Raw genomic sequence first — 17686 nt, 5'->3', positions numbered from 1 at the left:
AAATAGGTACCTCCTAATTTCAAGCCAGTTAAATATTTTCTTGTCCAGAAGTTGATACTTTTAATATCCATGCCATTAATACAATTGTGTGAGCCATAAATTACTTTGGACCAGCCTCTGAGGTCCCTTTGTAATCAACAGGGACAGTCCTGCTAGGACTATACCTGGGAAGGACTCCTGATGGCATGATAGGCTAATGCCCGAAATGCCAATTATGGCCTGATGTCAGGCTGATTGCTCTCGGGGATCTTAGAGGGACCCTGACTGGCCAAATGTGCGCTGGATTGATTCCCTCCACTTAATGGTAAGTCATAAGCAAAGACTGAGTCTATTCAGTCTCTTCTTATTTTCTTCTCAATACACCCCCTCTTGGCAGAGTTCTTGGTTTAGGTACAGTAATGTGCTGTTTGTTTACAGGATTGTTCCTACTTTTGGATTTGTTCTTTATTAACTGATAGGATTGTTTTCTCTTCTGCTTCAAGAAGCTTGAAATATGGATGGGTAAGTTGTTTCCTGTATTCTGTTCACTGGAGTTAAATACTCTCTTTTGTTATAACCTGACATCTCTCTCATAATCACACATTTCATACAATGTTTCATAAAGATTCTACTGAGTGAATTAAACTAGTGAGACCATCCAACTGTTGACAATGGTGCACTGTGGGTTAAATTTGGGTTTTGAAGACACTGGATGATATACTGCATGATCAATTTTTGCCTATAATAATAATTTTTATGATTGGAATGTATTGCTAACTTGAATCATCATAGTTTGCTTCTTTAGGCCCTGATTCAGCAAAGCACTTAAGCACACAGTTAGGTCCCATTGAAGTCATTGGAATTCAAATAGGTTCTTAAAAATCAGCAAGTGCTTGATTGCTCTGCTTTGAATCAGAGTATTAATGTATGTTGTGGAATGTCGCTTTCTTTGTAGCTTACATTAACTTTAACTTGCATTTACATACAACACAGAGCACTGAGGAGAGCAGGAGTTAACCTGTAGCAAACACAGTTCCTTTGTTGGGATGATGGTGGATGCTCAAAGGACATTTGCAGCCGTTAAACTGGCAAACTGGTTGGCAACTGATAATGCAAGTTTGAACTACAGTGTGGAGGTGCATCATCATTAAAATGCTCAGGTAAATGTGCTTCCTGTTGCATGGGAAATTTTTAAAAGTATCTGTGCATCTACCCTTACCCCAATTTAAATCTAAATAGATTTGAGGTGTAGAAATTAGGGCTAGCTCTGAAAACAGAAACCTTAGAAGAGTCTTCAGAACCAAAACTCACTCTGTCAAAGCCCCATATGATTGAAACTAGACTGAAGGGTTTCAAGATTTAGCTTGAAGGGCTCAGTGAACCCTGAACCAATTTCAGCTTCATTTACACAAACCATTTGGGGCTTTATTTCAATCTACTCCTCGTGTGCCATGCAGTCATTTACTGTGTAACTCATGGAAATAACTGACAAGTTAATGGGGGCTGCATGGATTTTTAATTTATCCTGTAATCATGTATTTTATGTACAGGAGGGGTTCTCCAACTTTCATAGCATGGGCCACCTCTTTAATGGAGAGTGTCAATTGGAAGGGAGGCATCTATAAGACAATCTCACAGATCTGCTTCTCCCTACTTCAGTCTTATTGATGAGGCTTGGGTGCTTTTGAAAACATTACCCCAAGTTGTTTTTGTAAATACAACTTAGGCTACGCTATTTTTCATGTCAATGGGGCTTATGTTCCTAAGGGCCAGATTTTTAAAGGTTGTTAGGTGCCTAGGATTTTTATATCACTCAGGTACCTAACATGGATGTCGAGGGGAGTTAGGTGTCTACACTCTTTTAAGAATAGGATTAGGTGTCTATCTGTATCTTTAGAAGCCTAAATATCTGTAATAAACTGTCCCCAACTGCCTGTCACTTTTGAAAATTTTATCCTTAAAGTATTGTAAAGAGTCTTTTCCTTCTTTCTATCTGCTAAATTACATTAAAAGACTATGTGATCAGTCAGCTCTCCATCAATCACCAGCAAATATTTCCAAGATCATAACTAGTCTGTGGGCCACAGTTTGAGAACCCCTGATGAACAGTGTTTCAGTGTGTATTATGATTTCACTTTGCGCTGAAATCAGAATAGAATACAATTTGCTAACTGGGTTAAGAGACAGCCTGCTGTCACTTCAATGCCTGTAGTGAAATGCAATTTTGTTATTTTTTATAGCAGACTGATTGGTGAATGGCAACAGACGCCCCCACATGGTTACATCTTTGTATAATGGCGAATCATAGAGTGATGCACTATATCACAATTTGAGCTCTCCAAGTGAAGATCTGTTAAGAATATTCCTCTGACTGCCCTTAGGTATTTACTCATTATTATTATTAGCAGTATTATGATAGTGTCCATAACTTCAGCAAGGATTGAGTTAATTCAGAAAGACTTCCTTATCAACTCAATTCAGCAAAGTGTAACCCTTGCCTGCTTGGTGCTCTGTCCCTCTTTTGTGGCATCTAGAGACTGATGTGGCTGCTACAGCCTTAGCTAAGAGCCACGTGGCTTTTAGCACATGCATTAGAGGCACATATACTAAAAATTTCAGAGGTCCTAAGTTCAATCCGTTTGACTGGGGTCCATTGGTGTCACAAAAGTGCTTTAAGACATATGATCCAAAGCTCAGTGAGGTAAATGGAAAGACTCCCATTGATTTCGGTAGGCTCTGGATCAGGCTTCTAAGACCTGTATGTAAGCACCTCTCTACTCAGCAAGACACTTAAGCACATGTTTAAGTCCCATTGACTGTAATGCAATGCTTAAATGCTTTCCTGAAATGGGTCCTATAACAGTTGAAGCTATCATGGCTTTTTAAACTACAGTACTTAGTCATAATTTTATGATGTCCATTAATCTATGTTAGTAGTAAATTTGCAATACTTGAAGAATGTGAAGTATCCTTGAGTATGTATTTAGTCCTGAAGGTATATGTATGGGAACAATTTATTTACAGGCAATTTTAAAAAGAAAAGATATTTTTAAAACTAAAAACAACCACAGGCCATGATGGCAAATCTCAGTGGTACCATTCTTGAGAATTGTTTGGTTTGTTTTATTACATTAACCCAGGGGGAAAAAAAAACACCAAATTTGATAAACTACAGATAAGAAGCACAATACTGAAGTTAAGAGATCTATAAGCAGTCATTCAATTTACACATTGTATGTGTAATGTATTTTCTTTTGTAATCAGATTAGTCCTGTCAAATCATTTGCCAAAAAACAATGACATTCATTGTTCAGTATTCAGAGTAGTGACATTGCACTAAAATTCTGCCATTTAGCTAGCAAAGAAATACTCCAGAACTGCTATCTACAAATACCGCAAATGAACACCCATCAATAATTAATTTCATGTCAATACCAAATCTGCTTTTCTCCATCGGTGCTGGGAACTCACTATTTGGAATTTGCTCATGCTTTTTGGAGGATTTTAACAAAGAAAAAAAAAACCTGAATATGGCATTTTGGAAACTGACCACATTCAAATTAAGAATTACTTTTTTCATGCAAACTTTTATTTTAAACACACACACACACACAACCTGAATATAGTTGTCTCACTAAATCAAAATATTATACAGCAAAATTCTCCTGTCATACTTGCAGGGCTGTGATCAACTTAGATATTCTATTTCCCTGCCTGTACAGCATTTGCACTGGTGCCAATGGACAATATAAGTAGGAAGAACAGTTTTGAGAATATAGCCTGAAATTGATAAAGTGGGGGTACACTTGTTTATGGCTGTCTTGCATGCATCCAGCATCAGCTTAGAACATGCAAGTCAGGTATTTGTATGCACACATACTTTTGCACAACCCTGACTTTTCTACACACATTTAGTGCTGGGCATATGCACTTTGAAATTTGGGTATTCAAGTACTGCCATGGAAGATGTGAAAGGAGAAATTTGCCTATAGAAACCATGTACTTTGTTCACAGCCTGGCAGCATTTAGACATTGTGAATTGTTTGGGAAGAAAAAAAACCCAATATCTTTGTGTTGCCTCTGAGACTTGGCATTCCACTTGTGTGAGGAGAATGTTTTAAACACTGATGCTTCTCCTTCAGACTGATTATCAGCATCTGCAAGAGTAGATATTTTAGGGGTATACATACGTGACAAATTCAAGCAACTCTTACTATAGCGGCTAAATGCTTTGCGAATCTGCTTTTTACTAGTTCTGGCTTTCTTCAGTATTGTTTTTCTCATAAACATTAACATTTAGGAAGGTGGCATCAGTATCTGGTGATATACCAAAGCAGTCACCCTTAAACATTTGATGGCCATGATGGTTAAATTTTAATTGTGAAGAGAGGCTGGTAAAACCTCTGGATGACAATATATTTAACAGTAGAGGAAAACTGATCTAGTGAAGTTTTTACTAATGTTGATTTGAAGGGTAATTTTCTTGTCAACTATATAATTAATGTACCATACAGTACAATAGCCTATTGTTATTCTAGTACTCTGAGATGCATTTCAAACTGAATAGCTGTTTAACAAAACACTTGGCAGATTTATTACCCTTAGGTGATTCCGTCATTCAGCATTTTCACACATTTAGCCTGAAGGAGCAGAATCAGTTTTGGTATCTGTTCTGTGAAATGCAGAGCGGTTTAAATTAAGAAAAAAAAAATCAGAACCCTTGTCTGTTAGCAGTGAATTACCCTTGCAAGCTCCTTGGCTTTTCCTCCCTTAGTCAAGGCATTGTCTGCCACTTTTAATATACGATGAAGAGGCATTTTGTGGTCTTTTTAAGATATTGGCTTCAGCATGATGCTTGTCTTTACTTTACTTAACAGAACACTGGGCGCTTCAGAAACTACAGTTCAGAGATAACTGCTTATCTAATGGGAATTTTTAAACATGGAGACACCATGTTGAATTTGCTGTTGCTGTGTGTATAAAAGTTCAAGTAGATGTGGTGGAACAAAAAAAGGGAGTGACTCTTGGGAATTTAATAGCTCCCATGATGTAGAATCAAAACTTTCTTCCAAAAGAAATTATTTCATTACTGTAAGGGAATGAGGGTTTCAAGGGTAGATTATGTTTATGCTCAAATAAATTTGTTAGTCTCTAAGGTGCCACAAGTCCTCCTGTTCTTTTTTTTGAGAGAAGATGACATAGGACACTTCTCTAAGGAAATACATCCTTAAACTGGCATGCTAGAGGATAAAGGAGAAGTGCAGTTTGTGTTTTAGATAATAGCAAATCTACATGTGAAAATGTTGGGAAACATTTGGAAGTGATTTCCTTCGTGCAGGAGTGGAAATGGAACATTTTTTCATTCTTTTAAAAAAAAATTGGAATTCCCCCCCTTTCCAGCCTCAGGCCCTCTTTTTACCACTCAGTGAAAAAAAAATTAATGGTGTTAAGGGTTTTTCTCCTCTCTCGCTCTCTCACACACACACACACACAGTAAAAGAGTTTCATTTTTCCTTTTAGCATTCTGTAACTTTTCTAAAATGAAAAAAATTGGAAAAAAAAAAGTCTTAAAATCCCCCAGACATCATTCATTCCACTGCATTCAGTGATTACAAGGGAAAAAACAAAAAAACAGCAGCAAACAAACAGGACCCCACACCCACAACCAAAAATTCAAAACATTTTGCAATTTTTGCTTTCTGTAAAAGAAACTGGAAAATTTCAAACACAACTTTGTGCAAGTTACCAATTGTGAGTAAAAAGACCCATTTGTGTAGGGAAAACGCTTCAGATATGAAAAAATTCAACCAGTTGTAAAGAACTCTTGCAAAAGCTACAGCAAGTTGCACACACCAAGACTTTCAACACTCCCCCTGCTGTGTAGTTCTATGAGGCCAGTTCGTCCACCAAATAAATCCTTTCAGTAATCTATAGGCTAAATTTGTGAATGTAAGTCAGACCGGTGTCAGTCAGTCACCCCAGCTAGTGACAATCCATCTCCAGTTATCAGACTGGACAAGAGACACGTAAAGCACAAGAAGTGGGCTTATATTCTAACCTATCACTGTTGCAAAATTACCTCAGCCTTTGAGACAACAGATATAGTAAACGTCCCATCATGTGGTAATGATTGTCTCTATTCATCACTTCTGTTGGTAGGCACTACGGTGTTAGACTGGCAGGCTAGGCCAGGGGAACTCTGGAGAGATGTTCAATCCATTCCACAGACAGAAAGGGCATATGTGAGATGCCCTGTTTCAGTGCGTTTAAATCTTTTCACCACTCTTTTTTTAATATACAACAGTGTGTATGAAGGACAGTTTAATGGCACAGCAAGCCAAGATATTTTCATCTCTTTTATGACGATAGATAATGGGTACTTTTCAAAATCGGTGAATGCACAAGCTGTTATCTTATCTTAATTGGTGTCAGAGCTTGGACCTCACCATGCTGGTACCTGTGTTAAAGCTCCCTTTGGAAATAATTGGGATTTCATTAAATAATTGTATACTTCATTCTCGACTGGAGTGTAAGTTTAGCAATTGTATTGTTCCATTAAATTATTCAAATACTTCTAAGTGGTAGGAAGCTAAGAGAATAACCAGCAGTGCTTCTGAAACCTTCTCCTGAAACATCTGGTGCTGATCGTTGTCAGATACACAACGTTGGACTAGAAGGATCAAGGATCCAGTCTGGCAATTCCTATGCAAAACAGGCATTTCTAATCAGGGTGCACTGTACAAAGTGTGTGTGTGTCTGTATACACAAACACACACAAATTTTTATTATTTGTAGTCCAGCAGAGTGACTCCCATTTGTTACCCAGGGTTCTTTCAACCCAAAGCTCCTGGTAACTTTTACTCTCTACGAGGTGGTGTCAGGAAATAAATCCGGGGAGACACAGCCATCTGATCGATAGATAGCTGGCACAAATGGGACAACACAAGAGTGCTTTCACTTAAAGCTACACTTTACTTAGTCTCAAGCACTTACACATATCCGCAACAGGTTAATAAAATACCCCCAACCCTCGATAATTACCGAAGCTGAGCGTGGCTCTAGAGTGGCACAGCGGCAGCCCGTCTGCCAGTGAGGAACACAAGATGCATCCAGAGGGAGAGTCCAGTCCCGAAGAGTCCCACTACCTCAAACTTTTCCCCCTTTATTTATACAAAGTAATACCATGACACATCCCTCAAAGAAAACTTGTTAAGCAAGCAGTTTCAACGGTCAAGCAAGAGGTTTTCTTCTGATTATTGATTAACCAGGTGTGTTTTTTTCCCCAGGGTTTGCAGCCTTGAGACCCTGACAGACACATTCCTGAGGGCACATCCTGCTCTTCTATGAAATGCATGTATCAGCAACTTCAACACAATTCTTATCAGGAAGGACGTGGGGTCAAGCTGCCCTTTCTGTGGCACCTCAAGTCCCCTCCCCTCCCCTCCTGCCTTGGTCAAGCTGAGGCTGCTGCAAGGCCTGCTGACTTGGCTGCTTTTAGCAATAAGCCATAGTGGTGTCAGGTACTTTACTTGTTTGCTGACATCTCCCCATACACCTTGTGCTGGGTGTTGTACATATACATAGTAAGACAGTCCCTGCGCCACAGAGTTTACAGTCTGAGTAGACAAGGCAGACAAAGGCTGGGAGAGAGGCAGTATTTTACAGAAGATAAACTGAGGGTACAAAGAAGTTAAGTGACGTGTCCAGGGTCACACAGAAAAATTTGACACAGCACAGAACTGAGCCCAACTTTTGAGTACTAACCTGGTGCTTAACCAGGAGTCCATCTCCTTCCCCTCCCCCCACCCCATGATATTTTTTTTTTTTTATTTTTTTATTTATTTATTTTTTTTTACACAATTAGCACTGAATGCCATAAATGATTAAAAATTACAACACAATACTAGCTCAGTGCCCTTCTTACCCGAACCTTAACATTTCAGTTTTTATCCCTGCTCCCTCCAAATCATGGGTGTTGTCCATTACGGGACGGGAACATCGGAATTGCCTGACTGAATCAGACCCTGGGGTTCATCTAGTCCAGCATCCTGTCTCTGACAGGGGCCAGTAACATTTACTCCAGAACATTAGTGCAAGGGTCTCACAATAGGCAAGTGTGGGACAGTCTACCCCACACCTTAGGTCTCATCCTGTGCTGTAATAGTTAGATTGTCTTAAGACCCGAAGTACGAGGTTTAATATCGCTTCCAGTATTATCATAATTATGAAAAATCTGGATTCTCGGGTAGCCATAGAAGTGTCAATCCTTTTTAGAACATACCGATCTAGAGGAGACAATTAAGATATTGGAGCCTTCCTCCTATAAAGCTCTTTCTGATCCTTTTACCAGAGGGAAATCTGAGCAGGAAAAAAAGTCTAGTGTAGACAAGATCTAAGAGGACTTTAGAGGGAACACACAGGCCAGGTCTGCACTAGAAACTTTGGCCAACAGAATGTCACTTAGGGGTGAGCGAACTCTTATTTTGTTATCAGCAAAAGACCTAGTCTAGATGCAATTATAGTGGCAAAAGACAGTCTCTCTCTGGAATACTGTATTTCTTTTGGGGAACCAGTATAAGCTGTATTGGCAAAAGCACTCTTGCAATGTAAACTGCATGTGCACTAGTATAGCTATACCAGCAAAACTCTTCTAGTGTAAACAAGGCCTTGGCCCTAGGGAGACTTTTATGGGAAATACAACATTAGAATAATGTCCCAGATACCCTGGACCCATGCACTTTTTAGGCCAGTGATAACTTAGGCTATGTCTACACTATGCAGCCACTACAGCTGTGCCGCTAAAAGGTGTGCAGGGTCACCACAGTTTGTTGGCAGGAGAGAGCTCTCCCGCTGACAAAATAACTTCCACCCCCAATGAGCGGCGGCAGCTTTGTCGGCAGGAGAGCGCTCCTGCCGACAAAGCGCTGTTCAGACCAGTGCTTTTCGTTGGCATAGCTTTTGTCTTTCGAGGGTGGTGTTTTTTAAACACCTCTGAATGACAAAAATTTTGTTGTTCACTTGCCAGTGTAGACAAAACCTAATTCTCAAGCAATGTTGGCTTTTCTGAATGCCCATCCCTAGAAGCTTAGTTGTAGCCACTCTGTCTCCACAACCTGACCTCCCCCATGTATTGTCCAGCATAAAACAGGAGGGAACTTTTGGCTGGAAGCCTTATCCTAGTAGTTAAAAATCTATCTGGTAATTAACAGCAAAACATGACTCCAGTCTCATGCTCCATTAAGTTTAATGTACAGTACTGCATACTACTCTAGTTGTTCTATCCTGCTGTGCATCTCTGTAGTCCAACAGGGAATCTATAATTGTGATCTCTCTGTATGGTTGCCTTTATATAACGCATATATATATAAATCCTTCTGATAGATCTCAAAGCATTCACATAAATATTAACTGAATCATAGGAAGAATTTGAGCTAAATTTTCCAGATAGGTTGTTTCAGGCTTTTCAGATAGTCTAAGAAATGAAATGGTTATAAGAAAACATATTTTTAAAAGGGTTCTTTGTTGTATTAATTTAAAGTGCTTTCCTAGTTTCTATTCAGATGATAGCTGGGCAAAGTTTTTCATAAAACTTTTCAGTGAAAAATGCAGATTCAGCAACATCAAAACATTTCACAACTTCACGTTAGTTTCACCATTTGTTTCAGTCAACTAAAAAACAAACCCACCAAAAAAAAAAAAAATCAAAACATTTCTTTTTGACCTTTTTCAAATGAAGTATTTGGATTTTTCTGTTTAAAATGACTGGTATTTATAATCAAAGAAAAGGAAATTTTGAAACAATCGCAAACTTTTAAAAACAAAACATTTCAATTTTGTCAAAATAAAATGTTCCACTCAACCTAAAGCAATCTAAAATACAAACTCAGAATTGACAACAAACTGCAAAATCTATTATTCACAAAGCTAGAGTAGTTTAGATAAGCTTATGTGAGTGCAGCTTGTTACACACAAACAAGTTAGCTCTTCATCCTTCCAACTACAGCTAGCTCTTTGCAGTAATCTCCCTAGCTGCGTGACAAAGTGCCAGTGGAATGCTCTGCTGGAGAACTACTGTTACCCAGATGTACAGTCAGGGTTGCCAGTGAAGTACAACAAATCGTAAGTGACCTGTATTTTATATATTCTCAGAAAGCATCCATCTTTAATCAACTTTGTTTTGACAACAATGAGGTTTACCCAGGTATCTGTTATCTTGTTAATCCAAACTATCTGAGGAGAATACTGATTTCACAACGAAAATATTATTATTAAGGTGCCACAGTCCGGTCTCTGGCAGAGCTGGGAATAAGTGTAGGTTTTTGGATCCACCTCTGATAACAATCACAAAACAGTCCTTCCCTTACCCTTCCTTTTCTCAGCACTCCTTTCAGCAAGTGGAGAGGGAGGGTAGATTTCCTGCCAATCTTGTCCCTTTAGGTGATTCTACTGTTTTTCAATAACTGGTTCTTAGACTGGACATACACTAATCTTATAAAGGAAGGGGTAGGACCCGGTCAGTTTCATATAATATAGCAGAGTTGTAGTACAACATATCGGGGGTAGCCATGTTAGTTTGTATCCACAAAAAAAAGGAGGAGTCCAGTGGCAATTTTCCTTCCCTTGGTATTGACACCTCCTCATAAATTATTGGGAGTGGACCACATCCATCCTGATTGAATTGGCCCTGTCAACACTAGTTCTCCACTTGTAAGGTAACTCCCTTCTCTTCATGTGTCAGTATATTTATGCCTGTATCTGTAATTTTCACTCCATGCATCAAAAGAAGTGGGTTTTTTACCCACAAAAGCTTATGCTCAAATAAATCTTTTAGTCTTTAAAGGTGTCACCGGACTCCTCATTGTTTTTTTTTGGTACAACATATGTTGCAGGAATAATTCAAAATCGGCTCCTAGTGGTCAAGAGTCCTACTCTTGAGGAACAACCGGGAGTTTGAGAGACAAAAATCATCTCAGTAGAACTTGACTGACTTAGTGGAGTTACACCAGGGATGTATCTGGCCCACAGCGGTGAATGTTGTGTGCAGTGTACATATATCAAGAAAGCTCGTACACTTGGTGATCAAAGAAAGAGATTGAGGTCTCATTTAGGGATGCGTGAACTTACTTTGATAAAATTAACCCTCCAGACTCCTGGGCGCTTCATCCTAAAATCTGAGCCAAACATTGTTAACTTCCCGTAACAAATACATTTTGCGTTCACTCTTCCATGATCTCACTTCATTCTCACATTCCAGCTGGGCCTGGCGAGTGGAAGTGCTGAAACTTCAGACTTTCCCAAGAGAGAATTTCAACAGGATATTCCCACTAAGTCTCTCAGTTCCTCATCAGTACAATTGAGGTAATAGCCCTTCCATACCTCACAGAGGTGTTATGCAGATAATTACATTAAAGGGTGTGAGGTGCTCAGATATTATTGTGATTGCAGGGTGGAGGGGGCATATAAATACCTGAGGTACATGATGGTGTCCACCATCATGGCTCTGTTGCAGTCTTTGCATAGACAAGGCTCTAGTGGCTTCTGGTATTTTTATCCATGCTGTAGGCAGGGTCGTCAAAGATACTCAAAGTAGTACAGATGAACCAGTGGTAGGAATATTTTACTAAAATTCTCTTGCCTAAACCAGTCCTGAGAGAGGCTCTTATTGCAGTAGTATTATCCTACAGAGAAGCAGAAATATGAGAAACCACCTGAGGCAACACCTATCCTCAGACTCCCAGGCCAGTTGTACAGGTTTAAGAAACCTGGGTGGTTTCGATAAGATTGGGATCCTGTCTATCCTGGTGAGTGTATGCAGGCCGACCAAATTTAATTTATCAAACCCCTTTAAGGTTCATACACCAATCTTAACATGCAATGAATCATTGGTCAAATCTGTTGCCTTGCACTCGGTGTGTAGTTGAGTGCATTATGCTGGACATTTCTAGAGGGAGATTTTCAAAGTCATACATGGGAATCAGGCTCCCAACTCCCACTGATGGTCAATGAAAGTTGGGTGCCTAACTCACCTTTGAAAAGCCCCCCCCTCAGCTATTTCCTTTTGCTGATTCCATTTAACTAAAGCATAGAGTTATAGATTTTTATGGTCAAGAGACTATTATGATCATCTAATCTGACCTCCGGCATAACACAGGTCATAGAAGTTTACCAAGCAATCAAGCCCATATTTCTGGTTAAGCTATAGCATGTCTCTTTTAGAAAAACATCCAGTCTTGATTTAAAGACTTCAAGTGATGAAGAATCCACCACATCTGTAGACAAATTGTTCCAGTAGTTAGTTACCCTCACTATTAAAAAATGATGTCTTATTTCTAATTTGAACGTGTCTAGTTTCAGTTTCCAGTCAGCAGCCTTATTATACTTTTGTCTGCTAGGCTGAAGAGCTCTCTACTATATTTCCTCTTTGTTCGTACTTTAGACCCTGATCAAGTCGCCTCTGAACTTTCCATTTGATAAGCTGCATAGTTTGAGCTTTTTTAGTCTCTCACTGTGAGACAGGTTCTCCCAGACCTCAGATCATTCTCATAGCTCTTTTCTGAAGCTTTTCTCATTAATCAACATCATTTCTGAAGGTCGATATCAGGACCAGATGCAGTGTTCCAGTTATGGACTAACTAATACCATATACAGTAACAATAATATTCTTCCTACTAGACAATAGTTACACGCCAGGGGGAGGGGGACACACAACACAAACAAATACCTAAAAAGCTGAAGTTGGTCCAATAAAAGATATTACCTCACCCACCTTGTCTCTCTAATATCATGGGACTGACAGCTACAACACCACGGCATACAGACTAGCGCCTTGACAGTTTTGTTTTCATTTACGGGAGAAAAAATGCCTTTTCCACTTCCCTAGAGTTTCATTTGTGAATTCTACATGATCTGACGTGAATCCAATTCTGTTCTGCTGACTTGACTCCTGGAACAAAAGGGAGTCCAGGGATAATACAAGAAAAGAGCAAATATAGTGATATTTGCCCATCATATGAAGAGTAAAAGTTTATATTGCTTCAAAGCTGTTCAAACTTTACCCTTGAAAAATGAACCCATACGTATGTTTTCACTCAGGGATGTGTAGGGAGATAAACATTAAGCTTAGTTTCAGGATTCAATAAAAGAAACGGAGAACGAAGATGGTATAGGATTCTAGGACTGGAAGGGGCCTCGAGAGGTCATCAAGTCCAGTCCCCGGCACTCATGGCAGGACTAGGCCCAGGCCCTCCCTGACAGGGGTTTGTTTCACCCGCTCTTAAAAATCTCCAGGGCTGGAGATTCCACATCCTCCCTAGGCCATTTATTCCAGTGCTGACAGGTAGGAAGTTTTCCCTAATGTCCAACCTCAACTGCCCTTGCTGCAGTTTAAGCCCATTGCTTCTTGTCCTATCCTCAGAGGTTAATGAAAACAATTTTTTCTCCTTCCTCCTTGTAACAGCCTTTTATGTACTTGAACACTGTCATGTCCCCTCTCAGTCTTCTCTTCTCTAGACTAAACACACCCAGTTTTTTTTCAATCTTCCCTCATGTTTTCTGGACCTTTAATTATTTTTGTTGCTCTTCTCTGGATTCTCTCCGATTTGTCCACATCTTTCCTGAAATGTGGCACCCAGAACTGGACACAATACTCCAGTGGAGGCCTAATCAGCGCAGAGTAGAGCGAAAGAATAACTTCTCCTGTCTTGCTTACAACACTCCTGTAATACATCTCAGAATGATGGGTTTTTTTTTGTTTTTGTTTGCAGCCGTTTTACAGTTGACTCATATTTAGCTTACGATCCATTAATTTTACATTGGCACATGTGAATATGAACTGAAAAGAATTACCAGTGCTTCTTGCAGCTAGGATAGGCTCTTATTTGTAAATATATATAGAGGCTTCCCTGTTTTCGACGCTTCAAGTCACCCTCAAGTGTCAAATGATAGCTAGAAGAAACAAAAAGGATCAGTCCAGCAATCAGTAACTATGTCTGATTATTCCCGTGCAGGTGCTGAAATGATTTCCTCTCTGATCCTCAAAGAATGTGCCTCTTGTTTCACAGGCAGCAGCTTTGCTGTGGCATTGTCTGAGTTATTTTCATAATTCATAATTATCTTAGTTCTTAAAAATTTAGACATACATTTAAAAGCATGATCCAATCTTGCTTGATTGCCACCACATTGTGTTCAAAGTAATTACCATTCATTTGGCTTTTGAGGCTGCTGAATGAATTTTCCACATGAGATTCCTTAATTTGTACATATTTTATTGCTATAAAATAGGTATTGGCAAGCTGCCTAAACTGTGGAGAAGGCCTTTAATTCCTATCCCTATGTGATAAAGCAAATTAAGTGCAAAGTAGGAGACTCAAGGTAGAATCCTTGCTGTGTATTTTGCTGGCACTTCTAAACTGTCATCACACAGGTGCAAGCACACAGGTAAGATTAAGGTAGTTAGTCCTGCATGAAAGAACTGAAATTGTTAGTTTTCATATAAAAGAGATAATGTCCCTATATAATATCAAAATTCTCTTTCTATCCTCAAGCTATTATCCCCAGGGGAAAATATACTCTGCTTGAAGAGATTATTAGTGCCTTTGTGCTGGCTTTCATGCACACTAAGGGAAAACTCCAAGTACATTAATCTTTCTTCCCACCCCCCCCCACCATGCTCTGGTTATGAGCTATCTAGGCTGGCCTTTTAACCATTTTCAGAAGTGTGTTTAATCATCATTTTAGTTAAAATTGCTCTTTAATATAGTTCAGCCAGTTGGATTGGATGCATCTGTGCTGTTATAACAGCGCCATGTCACGACAGAGGCGAAGTGGGATGGAAGGAAAAGACATGGGTTCTATTCCCAGCTCTAACTCCCTCTGACACTCTGGGTTAGTCATTAATTCTATGTGCCTCTGTTTCCTCAGCCGTAATTACTGCTTATTCACCTTTCTAAAGCACCCACCAGTGAAAATGCTATATAAATGTTTAGTAGTATTATGTCCATAATGTTATGGATCGAGAGCACTTTCTGAATACCATTTAAAGAATAAACTCATGTCAAACTAAAATTGAAAACCTAATTTAGTAACATCTAAGGTAAATACAGACTCCAAGGAAGAAATATTTTTGTACTGTTTTAGGTTGATGAGCTACAATACAGTAGATGGAATTCCTTTCCACCCTATCATAACCTTTCACTCTCCAGTGAGGCCTTAAAAGAGAGAGAGAGAGAAAACCATGCCTTGGACACGCCTTGGATAGACATGGTAAGTGCCAAAAATATCTCAACAACCAAGTAGAAAAACAGCAATCTAGCAGTTTAGATTTAAGACTGATCAGAATGCTGGTATGACGGAGTCATCAGAGCTGATGGGTTTTAACTCAGCCTGATGAGCACTTGTTGACAGTCAGTGAGTCTTTGCGAATGACCAGTGCGGAAGTCTGGAGAGTGTGAGGTTGAGCTAATTTGAAACTGCAGGATCCCTGGAAATGAATGAGATCATTAAAAGTGTTCATTTCTTAAACCTTTCACTTGTCATATGATAAATCATGTATAATAGCATGGGGAACTCCCAGGTTGTCCATTCCAAGGTAGTCACAACTTGCTGTGGAAAATGCTGAGCATGATTGTTAAGGAAGTCTGGGTTCCAGGGTCAGAAGAGAGACCTCAGTTCAAAAAAGCATACAAGCAAACACACGCTTGCTTGCTTGCTTCCTTTGCTGAACAGGGATGGGATTACTCACATGTTTATAGTGAAGCATGTGCTTCCCATTTAAATCAATGGAACATAAGCAGCTTCTTCATCTTTCCTGGACCAGGGCCAGAGTCATAGCTTTGAACTTTCTTTGAAACAGACTTTGCAAAAAGTAGAGCATCCTCAACTCCCACTCACTTCCAGTTGCATTAACAGGACTTTGTCTTGGGTTCTCACCCACCACTTGTATCCCAGGATATGAGTAAGGGATGCTGAAACCTCACCCAAAACTGTAGTATTACAAGCTTTGATTTTTAATTCTGGTTAAGAACCCTAGCAGCCAGAAAAAACTTGCATCTGCCTTTAGCTAACACTCAAGTTTTTTATTTACCCCCTTGTCACTAATGCCTTGGCTTTGCCATCTCTCATTTTCACTGTGCATTGAAGGTAGCATTGGGCATTTCATGTCCCTTTGGAATGGTTCTTCTCAGCCCTAAGCCAGCCTCAGCGTTCATAAAAAGGCCAGTTTCTAAAGCAGAATACCCAGGGATGGCCCATCATTGCCAGCTGCTTCTATGATGCTCCAAATAACCTTGGCTCCTTTTTTGTGATTCTCAGAAGTGTGAAGCACCTTTGAAAGCACCTATTGGCAATGGTGCTTTGCACCTCAGAACAGGTTTGTTGCCTTCATTTCTGGGCTATTGGCCGTCAGACCTTCTAGAGACCCTTCCTTGCTCCTGAATACTGAGAGGATCACAAGAGAAGGTCAGCAGGCTTAGAAGGAGGCAGCACAATCTATTATTCAAGCTCATCACTTCATTCTTAGGACTTTTTCTTCCACCTCCTCCTCAGTGAATGTTCTTAGTGCTTTTGAAGACTCACAATTGGGAAGGCAAAATCCAAAGGGGTCCAGTGCCCTGCTTTTATTACCCCAATTCATAACTTCAGTTTGTGGCAGATCAGAGATTTCTGGCTGACGTTTTTGCTTTTCAACAGTACAAGTTTTTCAGCAAACAATGAAGGGGTGGGGGGAGAGGGGGAAGAGGCAGAGCCACCATGTTAATGTGCTTTCATTCCCCCTCGAGGGAAAGGCCTTGATAAAACGTATAATGGTTTTAAATCTTGCTAAAATATGTTTTCATGTGAAAATATATGAAGTGTAGTCTGAAAGGACAAAAGAAAATTCTCATTTGTCCTTTAGGCTAAGCTTTTTAAGTATTCATACATAAAATATGATCGAGAATAGCAGTGGCATTCCAACTAGAGAGAAAGGAAAACAAGGTTAAAAATGTCCTGTTTTATCTTGAAAGAGGCAAGTCCATTTCTAGATTCTTTGTAAAAAGGCCTTTTAAACAACACTAAGATGGGCCAAAGTTATACAGGTAAATACAATCACCTTTAAATTTCAAGGTGAAGCAGCTCAAGTAGCAGTGTGAATTTGGAGCGAGAGAGTCCGAGTTCTAACCCTCTGTTGTCATGAAGTTCCAAGTGGCCACAGCTTGCAGCGTAGACAGAAGTGGGAAAGTTCTTACAAGTTTTGTATGACACTTCTGTAATGCCTTTCATCGGAGGGACTCAAAGGGTTTGCGGTCTGTTCATCCTTGTCAGCACCACCCAGTTCAGTAATAAAGTGCCCAGGCCTGTGCGTGGCTGAGCCCCCTATAATTTCCATTGTAATTAATTGCAAGTGCTTCAGATTGGACCAGTAAGGCTGAAAACATCAGAATCCACTCAAACCTTCAACCCTGCTTGGGTTTAAGGCCTTTCTTTCTATCTCTGTTCTCAGTAGGTTAGGCCAGGTCTACACGACAAACTTTTGCCAGTGTAGTAATGTCCTTTAGAGGCGTGATTTTTGTGATGATATTTTTATACTGGCCAAAGCACTAGTGTAGACACAATTACATTGGCATAAAAATACTTTTTCTGGGATAGTTTATTTCACCCTTTTTTTGCTGAGCTAAGCTGGGTCTACACTAGAAGGGTTTGCTGCTATAGCTAAACCTTTTAAAGTGTAGGT

General features: G+C 39.7%; 1 long non-coding RNA gene across 1 annotated transcript in view; it reads right to left on the bottom strand.

The window, feature by feature from the left end:
* Nucleotides 1-7169, bottom strand: part of LOC140899729 (uncharacterized) — a 33052-nt gene extending 25883 nt beyond the window's left edge. The window contains exon 1 of the long non-coding RNA XR_012155433.1: nucleotides 7021-7169. This is a non-coding gene — a long non-coding RNA (uncharacterized lncRNA). The remainder of the gene's footprint in view (nucleotides 1-7020) is intronic.
* Between the last annotated feature and the right edge of the window lie 10517 nt (nucleotides 7170-17686).

The sequence above is a fragment of the Lepidochelys kempii genome, chromosome 17 (genome assembly GCF_965140265.1).
Source record: "Lepidochelys kempii isolate rLepKem1 chromosome 17, rLepKem1.hap2, whole genome shotgun sequence".
NCBI classification, from domain to species: Eukaryota; Metazoa; Chordata; order Testudines; family Cheloniidae; genus Lepidochelys; species Lepidochelys kempii.
Note: the sequence above shows the minus strand (reverse complement) of the source record. Positions and strands in the feature narration are given on the sequence as shown.